The following is a 15,569-nucleotide window of genomic DNA, read 5'->3' on the forward strand; positions in this document are numbered from 1 at the left end:
TTAGAATTTATTTTTCTTTTTCCAGTTAAATTGCTGATGTCCGCTGGGGTTCTTTGAGCGAACATGTTGAGATCTTCTTCTGGATCAGGAGGTGGGGAGACCATGCACGGGCAGAAATTGCTTCCTCTGGAATAGCCTTGATTGGAATTCTGAGAAAGTGAAGGCAATTTGGAACTTTGAAAGAGAGAAAAGCAGTGGGCTAACTGAGGGTTTTTTTTGGTTTTTTTCCCCTCTCTCTTTTGGCTTAATTTTTCTCCCTGTCTTTCTGGGGTCTCTGGTCCCATTTCTCTCTGCCAAGCTATTTCTACTTTCTACTTAAAAATCCCAGTTCAAACCTCTAACCCTTTGGGAACTGATTATTTCTGATTAAAGCCTTGTCTTCGCCTGGCCTCCCTGAAAAGCAGATTCTCAGGCAAAAGCTGGCGAGGAGGTAGTTTATTTGGGAAAATCCCAGGGAGCAGCAGGGGTGAAATGAGGAGGGTGGGAAAACCAATACAGGGAAGCATCATGGACCGCGTCTCAGCACTGTCTTCCCAGGGAATGAAAGGGGGAGCTTTTTACCATCAGTCTCCACCCCTGTTGGTCAAGAGAGGCCCGTGGTATTTGGGGGATGCACAAGCCTGGTGAATACTGGGCTCCTGGATGCCCGAGAAGCCCCACACTGTCAGAGAAGTCCCAGGACAGGAAACGAGAGGAATATGGCAGAGTCAAGGCAAGGGCTGTCTGCTTGTAACTGCAGGGACCTGGCAGAAACCGACATGGAGCCAGCCTCCACGGTTGTGGTCAGAGTAGCGGTGGGAGGGCCAGGAAGTGCCCCATAGAGCTTTAGAAGCCCAAAGCTCTGAAGGAGACACAGGAATGTAATTCTGCATGCAGCCAGTACTGAAAACATAAGAGAACTCAACAAAGGCTGAGTTCTAAAGCCTACCTCCATGATTTCTGAAATAGCGTCTAGCGAATGCCTTCGTTCTGTTCTCTAATTTTGGGTGCTACTGCCCTGCCCGTACCTTAAACACAAGCTCAACCTGCCTGTTGGGTACGACCAATAGGCCAGACCACAGCCAAGACCATAACTGTTACCTAGAGCCTGCACCTCACAGGTGGGCAATGAAGACTGGGTTAGATCATGTATGGCAGGTACTTGGCATGTAATCATGGCTTCCCAAGCATGGTCATTGGCTTCTTTTGTTATATTATTAGTGTCTTTGTTCTGGAGTCCTGAAGATTACTGGGAATTGAGAGAAAGGGTTAAAAACTCTTTTATTGGGGAAGAGGTGTTCCTAGGCTAGTCAAAATGTCTACATATAATATTTTATATATATATATATATATATATATATATATATATATATATATATGTATTTAGTTGGATTCACCACGTGTTTGTTTCCTGGGTCCCTAGCATGGGCTCGGAACCCTGTGGGACATGGTGGAATGCAGGAGAACACGTTGTAGCAGAGGCTGTTTGTATCCCACCCACGTCCTCACTGTCTACCCCAGAGGTCACCTGCAGCCTCCGTGGACCATGGCTTTCTACCTTGAGCTCCTGCCTTTCCTGCATGAAGTCTCTTTCTGGCAGAAGGAGCATCTCAGTCTTTGGGTGGAATAGGCTTCCAAGGGCTGCCACCGCTTTGAGTTGCCTCAGTGCTGATAATTGCTGCATTAAACTTCTGTTAACGCCTCTAGGAGCAGCAGCCACTGAGAGAAAGAGAGGAAGTGGTGGAGAAATGGCCCAGCTTCCTGTCCCCTTGGTGGGACAGCTCTGACGCGCTCTGCACACACTCTCAGAAGGTCCCAGGAGAGGTCTAGTCCAAGGTGCCCACAGTAGCAACCCACCCATTTATCCACCTTTTGTGGGCTTTCCTCCTCCTCTGTCTTACTTCCCACTCCTTCACTATGTTGTTCCTGGTGTCACGGCATCTACCCAGCATTCTTAAAAAAATACTTAAAAAATTTCATCCTGATTGGAGAAGTAATCCTTGCTTGTCATAAACAATCACGACATCACAAAAATGTATAGCATAGGAAATGATAGTTCTTTTGGATATCAGATTCCTGCCCCTTCAGCTGGAACTCTTCCTAACAGTTTGGTGAACATTTCTCCATACTCTTTCCCATGTTTTAACAAAGATAACAATTTTTATTATAAAAAATGGAATCATATTATAATAACGTTCTGTAACTTTTTCCCATTTAATATATATTTTCCCGGGGCAGTCCTTATGGTTCTATCCCATTCTTTTTAGTAGCTGCTTCATATATCAATAAGAGAATATATAAAACATTATATAACTAAGATCCTATTTATGAACCCTTGGGTTATAGCTAGAAGTTTGATACTATAAAATAACGTGCAGTAAGTCTGTGTGCAAACATTATTTGCACCCTGGTGCTAGCATTCTTTTTTTTTTTTTTTTGCAGTACGCGGGCCTCTCACTGCTGTGGCCTCTCCCGTTGCGGAGCACAGGCTCCGGACGCGCAGGCTCAGCGGCCACGGCTCACGGGCCCAGCCGCTCCGCGGCATGTGGGATCTTCCCAGACCAGGGCACAAACCCGTGTCCCCTACATCAGCAGGCGGACTCTCAACCACTGCGCCACCAGGGAAGCCCTGGTGCCAGCATTCTTATGGGGTAAGTTCTTAGAAATGGACTTGCTGGCTTAAAGAGAACCTATATTTAAAATGACGGTAGATATTGTCCAATTGTGCTCCAAAATAATTATACTGATTTATGCTCATGAGGTTTTCTGTCACTGGCTGTCATGAGCCCTGAAGACAGAGGAGCAAGTGGGGAGACAGTGGGAGACACCCCAAACACATACCTGCCACCCTTTCCTTGCTCTCAAGTTCACAGACTCCCACCCTGCCAAAGCTCCTTTAGGGGCTCATTCTCTTTCCTTTTTCAGGGGGACCCTGGAGAGTGGGGAATGGAGCATTTTAATGTCTGGAAGGCACATGGGTGCCTCAAATATTTTCATATTCCTGGTCTATGTGTTCCCAGCCAATCCTGAGGGGAAATAGTGTCTAGAATCAGATAGACCTGGATTCAAATCCCAGCTCTGCCACATCCAGAGTGTATAAGTTTGGGTAAGTCACTTACCTCTCTAGATTGGCTTTTCTCACCTGAAAACTGGAGATCAGAATATTTGCTTTATGAGAATGTGATATTCCTTTGGTTCATACTTAACCTAACTGCTGTAATAGGAATCATTAATCTCAGTGGCTTAACACATGGAAGATTATTTCTCAATCAAGTAGCATCTTAAATGGGTGTTTCTGATTGGTGGGTAGCTCTTCTGCAAGGGATGAGGCAGGTTTCTTCCATCTTTGGTTCTTTAACACATGGCTCCAAGGTTCCCGTACTTGTGTGTATCACGTGGACGAGGAGAAGTAAGCATGGAGGATCACCCGTGGGAGGGTTTATACACATCAGTCCTGCCCACATTCCATTGGCTGGAACTCAGCCACGTGGTGTGGCAGCCATGAAGCTGCACCTTTCAGGGCTCCTGATGTGGGGAATGTAGGCGGCCCCAGCTGCTGTCTTTCCGGATTTACCATCACATCCCGGTGGAGGGAGCCCATGTTTCTCCTAGGCTGTTCCCAGCCAAAGACTAATCATGGCAGAAGTCTTCAGCTAGGCCCATTCTGGTAAGATCAGGGACTCCTCCAGTGGGCAACTCAAGCTTGAAGACCTCCCTTTGACCTGGCAGAAACTTTCTTGGAGGTGTGATGCAGTCTGAGACTTGTCCTACGAGATCCTCCGTTTTCCTAACTTTATTCCCACAGGCGTCAGACCCTCATGTGGCCTGAAAGCTCTCTCTGCTTCCTTCTTCTCCCTCCCCCAGTGAAACCCTTGCATGTTTAATCTGCTCACAAGGTGTCTACTCAGCCAACCTGAACTAACGCACATGACTACACTTACCTGCAAGGGAGTCTGAGAAATGAAGTTTATCTGTGTGTCCAGGAGGAAGAGGAAGTGGGTGTGATGACCAGTGAGCCAGTCTCTGGCACAGACATTATGGGAATAAAGATACTATGTGGGCTTCCCTGGGCGCAGTGGTTGAGAGTCCGCCTGCTGATGCAGGGGACACGTGTTCGTGCCCCGTTCCGGGAAGATCCCACATGCCGTGGAGCGGCTAGGCCCGCGAGCCATGGCCGCTGAGCCTGCGCGTCCGCAGCCTGTGCTCCGCAACGGGAGAGGCCGCAACAGTGAGAGGCCCGCGTACTGCAAAAAAAAAAAAAAAAAAAGATACTATGTAAAGTACGTAGCTCCCTGCCTGATATAGGACAAGGTAGTAAGTGGCTGTTCTTGTCACTGTTGCCATTTGTCCCCTGGTATCAAGTTCCTGCAAATATGTGGTGCATCTCTTTCTCATCCCCACACTTGGCTCAGCCCAGCAGGTGGTCTGACACTCCCTAGGGTTCTTACGAATCAAAGTAGGGAAAGTCACAGACACATGTCCTGAGATGGGGAGATTAGTGGGACAGAAGCCACTTCCGGGCACATCTCCTTGCCAGCAGCCACAATTCAGCCTCCACCTGGCTCACCCCTCAGATCGGAGCCCGGTGCCATGGTGTGACATGACCAGCTTAGCCAACGCTGGCCCCTGGGAGAAGCCCAGGCATCCCAGAAGGAGCATCTTCGCCCATCCCCAGCCATCTCCCTCCACACCTGCTTCTGAGGGCCGCCACTGCTTTAAGAGTTCCATAAATGCTGATAATTGCTGCATTAAACTTCAGTTTATTATTTTCTCTGGGTGCAGGTATGTGGATGATATGAGGCCTCGCTGCATTTACATACAAATTGAAGATTTTTATTAATCAGTCCAGTACCAGGGATCCAATGGTAACAGTCCATCAGGCCCTTAAATACATTTGGTGACATTTTTACCATGCATTAGCATGATAGGGCAAGGCGAATATAATGTACCAATGATTGCTTTTCCATTGAAAGCACAAATGGTTTCATTTTTCCTGTCATCTCAAATAAGTGTTAAAGAGGGTTTGGAGGCTGTTGTGTCCGCACCGTATGCTCGGGACTTACAAACAGTGATGAGGGCATTAAATAACCATTAGCGTCTCGGCCTGGACCATGGTACCGTCCCTCCTCTTCAGAATTTATTCTTTGATTTAAAGTGAAGGCAATCTGTGGTTGCTTTCATAAAGTCCTGCGGCCCCTCCATTCTCCCTCCAACAAAATGTATTACAACAGTAATTTTATGACTGTTAAAATAACTGTCGTTAACAAGCACTTAATTAAAATGTACAATAAATAGCCGACCACAGCCTTATCTGCTCTCTGGAGCGGCCACGGCCCGAGACTGCAATGCCCAGGCCTGCTGTTGCCCAGCTTGTTTGCAGATTAATTGCTTTGCGAGCTGGCAGGAGCTGCCTCTTCAGCAGCCAGGTCGTAAATGACCAGATAGGAACTTTATCAATCAGGCGGGTGCGTCTGTGAGCGCTGGTGGACGGGCAGGAAGCCTGGGGGCAGGCGGAGGGCAAGGCTTGGGTTGGGTAGGTGGGCCTTCCTGACTGGGGGCGGAGCGGGCAGCCATGGAAGCGGCAGAATCTGGATGATGGCGGAGACCCGGGCGAGGGGCTCCCCGGGGGGCTGGCCTGCTCTAGCCTCATTTGGATAGCTCTGGCATAATAGCAATTGTGATCATCATCATCATAGCTAGCACTCACTCTGTACTGCTACTTTATTTTTATCAGTGTATTTAATTGTCACAAGAATTCTATGAGGTTGTGATTCCTAGGATTCTCATTGACAGATGAGGAAACTGAGGCTCAGAGAGGTTAAGTGACTAACCCAGGGTCACGCAGTTCATAAGTCACTCAGCTGGAATTCAGACCCAAGAAGGATTGCTTCATGGGAGGGGTGCTTTACCACCGCTGGGGTGCTCATAGTAGATGGGAACTTACTGCGTGCCTGTCAAGTGCCTGGGACTGTGCTTAATTCTTTACATGTATTACTTCCTGTGAGAGCTCATTCCTTTTATAAACTTATTTATGAAGTGCCTACTGTGTATCAGGCCTCTGCTAGATGCTAGAGGTACAGTGGTGAGCCTGGGGATCTGATCTCTGCCCCTAGACATCACACAGGCCATGGGGAAGGCAGCTGTCGAGTAGATAATGGATAGCAGAGTTCCTTAAAAAAGGTGTGTATGGGCTTCCCTGGTGGCGCAGTGGTTGAGAGTCCGCCTGCCGATGCAGGGGACACGGGTTCGTGCCCCGGTCCGGGAAGATCCCACATGCCACAGAGCGGCTGGGCCCGTGAGCCGTGGCCACTGAGCCTGCGCGTCCGGAGCCTGTGCTCTGCAACGGGGGAGGCCGCAACAGTGAGAGGCCCGCGTACCGCAAAAAAAAAAAAAAAAAAGAAAGGTGTGTGTGTGTGTGTGTGTGTGTGTGTGTGTGCGCGCGCGTATGGGCAAGGAAAGCTCCCAGGAGCAAGTGACTTTTAAGCTGGGGTTTAAGTGGAGCAGGGACCAGCCAGGTGATGGGCAGGGGAATGAGCATTTCCAGGCAGGGGGGACAGTGTTTGTCAAGGCATGGAGGAGAGAGCATGGTGTGTCCCAGCAGCTGCGAGAGTTCAATGTGGCTGGGCTTTAGAGTGGTACGTGTGAGTGGCAAGGGATAAGGCTGAGGAAGTCGGCAGGTGCTACATGAGGAGGGCCTTTGGATCCAGGGGTGTAGGCAGGGAGCTGATTTCTGCTTTAGAAGGGCCCTATCTGGAGAAGGGTCTTGTCAGCAATTTTGTGAAATAGGTGTCATGAGTCCCATTTTTACAGTCAAGGAAACAGAGACATATAGAGGGAGGGGTAAGGGGCTTGCCCCAGCTCACGGGGCCAGAGGCATCTGGAGCAGATTGTGGTGGGTAGGAGGCCAGCTTCCCACACAGACGCCCAGAGCTTGTCCACCTCTGCTCGGTTGTCACAGCCCAGGCTGGGGATTACTCTAGGGTTTTTTTTTTTTGCGGTACGCAGGCCTCTCATTGTTGTGGCCTCTCCCGTTGCGGAGCACAGGCTCCGGACGCGCAGGCTCAGCGGCCACGGCTCACGGGCCCAGCCACTCCGCGGCATGTGGGATCTTCCCAGACCGGGACACAAACCTGCGTTCCCTGCATCGGCAGGCGGACTCTCAACCACTGCGCCAGCAGGGAAGCCCTACTCTAGGTTTTGAAGGCTGATATCTTAGAACCACTGAAACTACTGAGTCATGAAAATAATTATCTTAAAAGTGTAGCGTATCTTCCTTTGGAAGTCCATTTTGCTAGGGTTCTTCCCCGGTCCCCAGGCAGGAAGGTAAATATGGGTAAGTCTGGGAACAATGGGTGAAAATGCTTTAGGCTGCAAATAGCCGGGCCAAGTATAAGACCCGAGCAACAGGCTGAAGCAATGTGCCCATTTAATCGTATTCCACCGTGAGAGGTCTGGAGGAGGGCAGCTCCAGTTTGGGCCAGGAGCCCAACCACATCATAGAGGACCCGGGCCCTTTTTATCTTCCCTTCTGCTGTTCTCGGCACGCTGGCCTTTCACTCTTAAGGCCCTTTCACAAAATGCTCACAAAATGGCCACCAGATTAAAGGTCGAGGAAGGGAAGGGGCTGAAGCAGGAAGAGCTTTCCAGACAGCGGGCGGCACACGTCCCCTTCTGGCCCTTGGTCAGACTGAAGTCACGTGACCACCTCTGGCCGCAAGGTACGCTGGAGTGCAATGCTCTAGCAGCCAGCCTGCCGTGATCGGTGGAGTGCTGGGCCCAGGGCCACCCTGAGCAAAGTCAGATCTCTCGGCTAGCAAGAGAGGGCAGGGTGGGTGGTGGGAGGAAGACATCTGATCATGTCTGCCATTGTATCCCATGATTACTTTGTGTCCAGAATTAGGCTAAGGACTTTGCAGGAAGGTTGGGGAAACTGAGGCTCAGAGAGGCCCAAGAGGGGGTACTGTGGTTGGACTCAGGCCTGTTTTTCTCCAGGGTCCCTGCTCATAACCTCCAGGGCATAGTTATGTGGCCACTGCGGCCCCGGAGTGCAGTGAAGGAGGCTCTCCCTGTATCTAGACACCTGCAGACAGATAGTCCCATGCCCCATCTATACCAGGCACACCAGGCCGTCAGACGGGAGCCTGACTCCTGTTTCCCTCTCCTGGGGGCTACGTTCATCCACCCCTTCATCTCCTGACTTCTTGGTAGAGAACACTTCTCTCGATATCTGGCAGTGAGCTCATTTTGGGCAAAACATAGATCTTAGACTCATTTTTATAAAATCAGCTTCATGATAGTAAGGAAAGCTCTCCTTCAAAAAGATGAATAGAAGGCAATGGTCGATTTTTCAAAATAAGAATGAGATCAACTCTTTTGAGATGTTTGTGTGTGTGTGAGGTCTCTGGGGCCAGTGCATACAAGCGATCCCACGCTGGGGAGGGGAAGGGCATTGGTAATAACGTGGCTACAGGCTGCTGAAGGGTCAGGCCGGGAACCTGGCTGCATCCCTCAGCCTGGAAATGCATGAGAGTCCTATTAATGTGCAAGCTTTATTCATATGGATCCATCCCAGACTTGTGAAGCAGTGGAGACCGGCCAAAGAACTGACCTGGAAGCCACTGCAAACACAGAACCTGCTGTCGGGGGTGGGGCACAGCGAAGGGAAACACTTCCAATCCTGACCTCTCGGAAGATATTGAACTGAGGTCTCTACCTGACTGTTATTTAAACAAACACAAAAGATGAAAGGTAAGCAGTCCAGGGAGGATGCAGGAAACAGTCTGCAAACAGGGGAGCTCAGCTGGGAGGGAGCTGCTCTGTGCTTGTGTCAAATCCATCTGCATCAGAATCCTGCAGGACAGAAAGCCCCAAATGCCGAGTGAGTATGCACAGCTGTTTGCAGGTGTGAAGGACCAGGAAGGAGCAGGGCGGGCAGGGTACACACCTCCCCGCACCCCCATCCTCTGGCGGCCAGTCTCTCCTGTGCGCATGCATTAAAGGGCCAGCTTGGTGGCCCCATGGCCAGAGAGTGACAGCACTACTTGTGCACCAGGTAGAGCCTTACCCTGGCACGCACCATTCTGATTGATGTTGAACTGCTTACGAGTCTTACTGAGTGAGGACTGTGTTTACAGAGCAGCCCAGCAGCCCCTCTACTGATGGTCCCTGTCACTGTTCACAATCTCTGGCTTGATTTCTGCTGAAACTTGCCCATGGAGATCAGTATGATGGGGTGGGAAGGACAGAGGCTTATCGTTGGATCAAAAAGCCCTGGCATGGGCTACTTGTGTCACTTTGGGTAAGTTACTGCCTGGACGAGCTATAGTTTCCTCTTTGGGAAAATGGGAATAATTTTTCTCAGCATTGTTGGGAGCAGTAAATGAAATCATGGTTCCTTTAGAGGTGTGGTTCTCCTCCCTTTGCCCGCTGGTGACTTAGATTCTGATTTTATTGTGTGCTTGTCAGGAGACCACTGATCTAGAAGAGAAACCCAGGGACCACTGATGCAGTGTTTGCAACTGTGGGATGAATACCAAGGGTTTAGGTCCTGCAAGGAGAGGCACTGGGCGACATTGTGACATAGAATTTCATAGCATGGACTGCGTTGCTTTTCAATCCTCTTTCAATTGTAATTAAGTAAAAAAGAGAGCCTCAGTTTGGTGCTAATATCCCCTTAACACTTCTCCCACTCTTTTTAATCTCCCTTTAAACAAAGACAGATTATAAAGACAGAAAATAGGGCTGGGAGGAGGGGGGATGGGGAGCTACTATTTATTGGATATGGAGTTTCAGTTTGGGAAGATGAAAGACGTTCTAGAAATGAAGGCTGGTAATAGGTGCACAGCAATAAGACACAATGCCGCTGAACTAATTGGACACATAAAAATGGTGAAAATGGTAAATGTTATATTGTGTGTGTCTTCCCACAATAAAAACACCAAAAAACAAAGCAGAGCAGGCTTCAGGCACAGAGGTTGTGGTAGGTAAGAGCATTGAAGCAGACTTGAATAGTATTAGTTTAAAATGTCGTATTTACTCTTAAGGTTGCCTTTTATTGAGGACAGAGAATACTGGCTTTCCATTTCCAAATATCCACTTGATTCACTTTCCTTTTGAAATACACTTAACTAAGCCAGAGTAGGTAAATACCAGTGCATGGAAAGGGCAAAATCATGAATCTGGAGCAGGAATGCCTGAAGTTGGGGCATCAGTGCCTGAGTCCAATTTTCAGGTGGACACCTGCAGCCTGGAGGGTAGCACTGCATCCAAAGCCTGCAGTAGAGCAGAGGTTCCTCTGCATCCCCTCCTGCCCGCCCACCTCCTGATTCCCTTGATTCTTTGCCTTGGACTGCCTTCACTTTCCACCGTCCCCAGAAGCTAAGAAGAACTGGGAAGAGAGAGGGAGTAAATGGTGAGGCACCCCGTGTCTCTGCCTGTGCAATGACTTTCCAGAGATGACCCTTTTCAGGAGAGCTCTGCCTCTCCCTCCCTCTGAATTGGCAGCTTTCAGAAGCAGTTGGTGGTTCCATGGATGCTCAGCTAGTTGGGACCAAATTATTAAAGGGTTGATGGCCCAGCACCTGCCAGAATCTCACATCAAACCTGAATTCAACCCCAATACAAATCTCCTTCAGCTTCCACAAGCCTCTAGGTCTTATCTCTCATGTCTGGGTGGTTGTACAACGTGGACCCTCTCTTTGGTATCAGTGTTCAGGGCCCCTGACTGTGGCTGGGAAGCAGGGGCTCGGGAGATCTAACCTGGCTTGAGGAAGGGTGCTGGGGAACCCTTGGGAGACTAGGTGGTGTGGAGAGAAGACTTAGGGCCCCTCTCTCCACTAAGGAGATTGAACTAAGCGTCAAAATATTAGTGTCTCCAGCCTGTGATATCAGCAGATCTCTGGGACTTGATTAAGTTTTGGAAGGAATAACCTGAAATGTATTTGTGAAGCAGACTTGGTGGGCAAAGGAGACCAGATTTTGGTCAGACAGAGGTTCAGAGCAGCACAGGTGGGTGGTGGAGTGGAAGGCAGATGTTTATCCTGGTTCTGCCAAATCAGCGGCACATTTGAACCAAACGTTGCTGCCATCTTTCCCCTCCCTCTCCCCGGGGAGTTACCACAGAAGCAAAGGATCATGTTTTGATGTTTTTCTCTGCTGCTAAGTTTTGTCTCTAATTTTAACATTTGGATCATGTTCCGGTCAGATTGGAAAGATCTGTCTGCTCATCTGCAGAAAGAACACACTATTCCCAGTGAAATAGAAGTAACAAGACCTGGCAGTTTCCGAGAATCCTCCCCCTTCTCCTCCCTCCCTGCCACATGTAACCCCTGAAGTTTGTCAGAGTAGGAGAGAGCTGAAATTGCCTTCTTTCTTACATGACTGTCCCGCTTGTACCAGTCAGCAGAGGCTAGGTTATGATGTAGTAACAAATAGCCCCCAATGTCGCACGTCATTGTCCTCAAGCAAAGGTTTATTACTCACTCACACTTCATGTCTGATGTGGCTTGGTGTGGAAACTGGGGCTGGGGAGGAGGGGGACTCTACTCCATGTGGTTTGTCACTGAGGGACTCAACTGATGCCAGTGGCATCTCCACACGAAGCTTCCAGAGTTCTTCACGTCAGGGGAAGTGATGGCTGCAGAGTTGAGCTTGCTCACATCTCATTGGCCATGACTAGGCCTAGAGGCAAGGGATTACCATTCTTCCCGTGACCCGAAGTAGAAGAGCAGTAGGTCCTGGTGACAGTAATAATCTCTGTGCCCCACTGAAGCCTCTGGGCTTCTGATCCTCTCTGTATGGCTCTTCTCAAAGCCCAGGTGCTTTCTTGCTCCTTGGGACCCCCTCCCACCCCCACCCCCATGGGCTTCTCAGTGGAGCCCTTTGGGAAGAACTTGTTTTGGACTCACTCCAGACAGTAGTGTGGTGCACTGGTGAAGAGCACAGATTCTAGAGCCAGACTTCCCGGGTCTGAATCTGAGCCCAAGGAAATGTTCTATCATTTCTGACCCTCAGTTTCTCATCTATAAAATAGAGACAGTGACAGTACCCACCTCCCAGGCCTATTGTCAGTATCAAGTTGCCCATATATGTAATATGCTTCAGGAATTTGCCTGGCACACAGTCAGCTCTCTGTAAGCATTGTTTTAATTACGTGACCTGTGGCGCTGAATGCCTATTACGAATCAGGCTGCAAGGTGCATGGGAAAATAAGTCGCAGGCCAGCTTGGTGCTCGGCTGAGATGCTGGGGGTCAGCAAGGCACTGCCATTCCAGCCAGGCTGCTGCTGCCCTTTGCAATTCCTCACTCTCTGCCAGCTTCCTTGCACTTTCCGGAATGAAAATCCGTGACCATGACGGATGACAAGGATGTTTCCTCACCCTCATATGCCTCCTGGAGTGAGACCCAAGTGGAGCCTGGGCTCAAAGCCAAGGGCAGAGCAGAAAGGAGCTTTGCCTCCTCAAGGGTTTCTAACTCTTAGAAAGTATCCTCTCAGAGCAGCCTGGCTCCTAAAGCCGGGAAAGCAGGGACGGGCTTTGTATAATTTCTCTGCTGCTGGCTGGGTGATTCTGGCCAAGTCAAGCCTCAGTTTCCTGATCTGTAAAATAGGGGTTACAATATCTATCACACAATGTGGTCACAATCCTGAGCATCCAGTGATAGAATGTAACACCGTGCTTAGGATCAGGCCTGGCACAGAGGAAGTGCTCAGTACGGCTCCCGTTACTCTTATTATTACTGATGACAAGCGTGGGGAACCGGGGAAGAGGAAGCCAGAGAATTAAACAGCGGTGGGTCCATGCAGCCCCTGTAGTCATCTGGGGAGTTCAAACTACCCCAAGGACAAAGGGACAGCACTGGAGCGTGTTAATCCAAGTATGACATAACTGGGTCTCCACTTTGGGAAGATTTCTCTGTCTTCCTTCTAGAGAGTGGATTAACAGGAGTAGGATGGGGGCAGAAAAGCAGCCAGTAAATGTCTTGGATTAGGATGACATCAGTGGAGGATAGAGAAAAATGGATTCATCACGTATTTAGCAGACAACATACTATTCCGAGCAAATGTTTATATAGCATTAACTATGCGCCGGGGACTGTTCTAAGCATTTTACACTATTTACTCATTTAATCATCACGACCACTTTATGAGGTAGGTCCTTCCATCATCAACACCATTTTTTTGATATGGAAACTGAGGCACCAAGAAGTTAAATAACTTGCCCAAGTTTGCACAGCTAGATAGGGGTTGGAATCAGGAGGCGTGGTTCCAATGTCATCCTCTTAAAACTGGGCATCGATTTGGTGATTGATTGGATACGGAGGAGTGTATCTGTTATCTATGACCCCAGTGATGCTGCATAACAACCACCAAAAACCCAGCCACATAGACCAAGAAACGTCTTTGTGTGTATGCTCATGGGGTCTCCGGGTTGACGGGGTAGTTCTGCTGCTCTGAGCTCACTGGGGGACTCACTCACTGGTCTGTGTTTAGCTGTGGGCCTGCAGGTGGCTTTGCTGTCCAGGATGGGTTCTTTCACAAGTCTGAGGTGTCAGGTGGACTCAGTGCTGCTTCATGTTTCATGCTCCAAGAGGCTAGCCTGGGCTTGGAAGAGCAGAGGTGCCGAGAGTGATTGGAAACATGAAACAAATGGACCACGGTCACATAGCCATGTGCCATTGACCAAAACCAGTCCCAAGGCAGCCCTGATGCAAGGCGTGGGGATATGGACTCCACCTCTTGTTGGGCCCAAAGCATGGGTACAGGGAAAGTGAGACACTTGCGCCATTTTGCCCAGGAGTTTTGCTCAGGCAGCTAAGTGAACATTACAAGTTGCTGAGAGGAGTGGAAATAAGGGCAGTTTATGGGAGAAGATGAGGAGGCTCGGTGAGACCAGATGTCTTGCCCAAGCTTGCACAGTTAGTATAATCAGGGTACAGACTCCAGCTGGTCAGAACTGAAAATTACCCCAGTGACCAGATAGGTGTAGCTCTGTGGCTATCGATGACCTTGCTGTAGGTAATCACTTGGAAATGATGCATATTAATGATTCTGTGTTCAGAAGCCATGTTTCCTGCCAGCTCTGTTTTGGGATGCCCGAGTTTCCTTTCATCTACTAAGAGTATATGATGCCCCCCAACGGGCTTCCTTCTTCACACTGTAGGAATCGAACAGCCTGTTTTCACCTCCAGGGAATAATCTGGTATTGTGCTGGCCTCTGGGCTGCTGGCCTTTGGGGACTAGAGCAAAGTCTTTCCCTAGGACTCCTGGCCTCACCATCCAAAGCGGGCCTAATCCTGCCTCTGGGGCTGGGCTGGGCTGAAGTTGTGGTTGACCCTCTTCCCGTATAATCACTGAAAATCACTCCTGCTCCTGAAGGGACTTTGAATGGGTGTGTCTACACGGAGGCGGTCCATGAGCCTGGCTTTCCTTAAATCTCCAGCACCTGAGTCCTCAGGGCCCATTCTGGACACGCAGAAGCCTTCCAGGCCTTATGAATCCCTTCCCAGTCAGGGGAAACTTCTCACCTTCTCCAGCAGGGCTGACCCACCTGCAGAACTCATTTCCTGCACGTTTCAGCAGCCTCGGCCTCAGCAGCCTTTAGCCCAAAGCTGGATCCAAACTCAAGCTCCCCAGCCCTGCACCGCTTTGGCAATGGCCTCTAGGCGCCCTGCCTTCTCCCACACTGGACCTTCGTCAGGGAAGCCTCAGGGCCTGTGTGTTCCTTTAAAGCTACTGTTTCTCCTGGAAATGTCACTGGTGCAGGCTAGGAGAGACCCCAGACAATGGTGAGCTCAGAATGGCCCCTCTCCAGGGGAAACGATTAGGAGTAATCTCAGTTCTAATGGGCACATAAAGCCAATACTCAATGAGCACTTACTACCTACAAAGCATTATGCCAATGTATTTGCTCTCCCTATCTCCTCTTTCCTTTCTTCCTTCCTCCTCTTTAGAGGGATGCTGTGGGCTTAACAATGAGGAACTTAGGAATTAGCCAGGCCAAAATTTGGGGCAAATGATTTCTTAATCTCCTTTGAGCCTCAGGTCTCCCTTCTGTAAAATGGGGCTGACATATTCCCCGTGTAGGGTCATGGAGAGCATTAGAGGTGACGTATGTAAAGGGCCTGGTACACAGTAGGCTCTAAGTATGTGCTGGCGGAGCTTTTTATTATTGCTGTTGTTAGTGAGCCCAGAATCCCCGTGGCTGCCCTGGAGCTCTGCTTCCTTCTCCTCCCAGCCTGATTTCTTCCATCCAAGGACCCCGTGCGAAACTACCTACCCTACCGAGACGGGGAAAGGGACACATATCTGTGGTTCACTCTGATGAGTGAGTCTGAGGGCTGGGGATGTACAGTGATGGGGGTTTCTTCCTCCCTCTGTGGAAATGACTTATCAGCTGGCACTGATGATTGTGGCCTGAGATGGAACCCCTGTGGCTGGGAAATTGCAGCACCAAGGAGGATGGGCTATGTAATGGGATCGCTCGTTGGACAGTAAACTGGTTGGTGGGTCAGGCATCTTCCCTCCTTTCCTGACACCCCTCTTGACATCTTCTTTCCTCCCTCATGTGAGACAGCCGTTTCTGCCACTCACC

Source organism: Phocoena phocoena, chromosome 20 (genome assembly GCF_963924675.1).
Source record: "Phocoena phocoena chromosome 20, mPhoPho1.1, whole genome shotgun sequence".
Classification (NCBI taxonomy): domain Eukaryota; kingdom Metazoa; phylum Chordata; class Mammalia; order Artiodactyla; family Phocoenidae; genus Phocoena; species Phocoena phocoena.